Source organism: Sinocyclocheilus anshuiensis, unplaced genomic scaffold, assembly GCF_001515605.1.
Source record: "Sinocyclocheilus anshuiensis isolate Anshui unplaced genomic scaffold, SAMN03320099.WGS_v1.1 scaffold1404, whole genome shotgun sequence".
NCBI lineage: Eukaryota > Metazoa > Chordata > Actinopteri > Cypriniformes > Cyprinidae > Sinocyclocheilus > Sinocyclocheilus anshuiensis.
In genome coordinates this window covers 75,352-77,588 of record NW_015546095.1, presented here as the reverse complement: position 1 = coordinate 77,588, position 2,237 = coordinate 75,352, and positions in this window count along the sequence as shown.

The following is a 2,237-nucleotide window of genomic DNA, read 5'->3' as shown; positions in this document are numbered from 1 at the left end:
TATATCCTGATAAAAACGTGACACATTTTCCACACAACTAGTAAGCAGCACAACCACTATAAGCATTGATAATAAGAAGAAATGTTTCTTTGAGCACCAAATGAGCTTATTAGAATGATTTCTGTAGGATCATGTGACACTGAAGACTGGAGTAATGACTGCTGAAAATTCAGCTTTGCTATCATATATAAATTACACTCTAACATATATTAAAGGTGCAATGTGTAATATTTACAACGATCTATTGACATAAATGCAATATAATATACATAACTATGTTTTCAGAGGTGTATAAATACCTTACTTAATGAACTGTTATGTTTTATTACTTTAGATTGAGCAATTTATATCTACATACACCGCGGGTCTCCTTACATGGTCGCCACCATGTTTCTACAGTAGCCCTAAACGGACAAACTGCTCTACAGAGCGCGTTTCGTCACTTTGTTGTTCTTGCGAATAAAACACTGACACAATGATGAACAAGTACATTATTATTCGCAATAACGTCAATTTATTGAATAATTAAGTAAATATAATTGCTTTGTATTTGTAATTTATACCTTTGTAAAGAAATCTCTTTGCTCTCTGCTGTCTATACCGACGACATCTTTACCTGTCGGCCACCGTAGCTTCTCTAAAGGGAGGGGTGAGCGGGGGATTGAGCCGTTGGTTGCAATTCGCAACCTCACCGCTAGATGCCGCTAAAATTTACATACTGCACCTTTAAAACAGAAAAGTTATTTTACATTGTAATAATATTTCTGTTTTACTGTTTTTTGATCAAATAAATGCAGCCTTGGCGAACATAAGAGACGACTTCTTACCGATTCCAAACTTTTAAACGGTAATGTACCTTTTATTTTTCTCCATATGTTGCATTCAGTATGACTGAAGGTTGCCAAGAGTGAAGAGAGAAGAGCATAATTCTGCTGGATAGATGGGTTATATTTTATGCCTGATCAGCCTTCAATATTCAACAGTTTGTCAAACCTCCTGTGCCTCAGTTTCCTCTATGTTGGACCAATTTATGTGCCTGTGCCAGTCTGATAAATAATCAATTTCTTAGCCACTGGTTCCTCTAACTGTTCCCAAAGGACAGGCCTGTAGGAGCTGATCCCGTATGCCACTAAAAGCACGAGGGGGCCCTAAGCCAAATGTCGTTGTAATGTTCAGTACAGCTTTGCTCTGCACACTCATTTTTATGTTGACATATATTTAAGGAACGATATCAAACCTTGCTGTTATCTGTTGAATTGAGAGTTTTTGGTTTATATTGTTATAGTTTGTTAACATCAGGTCTTACAGTGTATTAGACTCTCTAAGTTTGGTTTAAATAAGGTTTACATAAAAGCAAAATCACAGTAATCTAACAATACATTCCATATTGATCCCCTAAACGTATTTGTTTTTTCTTTGGTTGGTGAAGTACATTAAACACTTCATACTTAGAGCCTTGCTATTACTGATGTCATAAACCGTTGTAGTAGTTCACTTCTGTACACGAGATCAGAGTTCATACCAATCCAATTCAGTATTATTATATTATATGATATAATAGATCTGGACAAGGTTTGTTGAGCAGTAATCATTGTTTACATGCGCTGCTTGTAAATGAGGAAGTGAGTTGTTTTGCATTCAAAGGTCATCATGGGTCTAATGTTTTCTTTTTTTTATATTCTGTGGCTAAATTAGTTTTTTTTTATGAATGAATGGAAAAATTGTGTGTTGCATTACATGTCATTGCATGCTAAAACACTAAACCCCAATCTCTGAACCAAATTCTCATTACCTTAAACCAATTTGTTGAATAAAGCACTCTTTCTGCTAAACCATAAAAACATTCAGGCAGTTAGGCTCTATTTGCAAATCTCATGCACTCTTTTTGCAAAATTCTAAACACATTCTCATTCACTTAAACACTCATCACACTGTGATGCATTTGTGCCGCAAAATGCTAAACACAAGCGGCAAAATTTAAACACAACTTAAAGCACAGTTGTCATCGTTTACACACAACGATTCAAAATTGTTCACACTTGTTTCTAATGATGTGATCAAACCAACTGTAAAAAATATGAGCCAGTTCAGAGTGCACAAGCGGCACAGGTAACTGAATGATGATACGAACAATAGATGGAAACAATCTGAGAAGGAGAGGAGGAAGAGTACATGTAAGAAGTGGAGGATGAGGAGAGAAAGAGTAAGGTTTAGAGAGTGTTATCAAGGCTGGATCT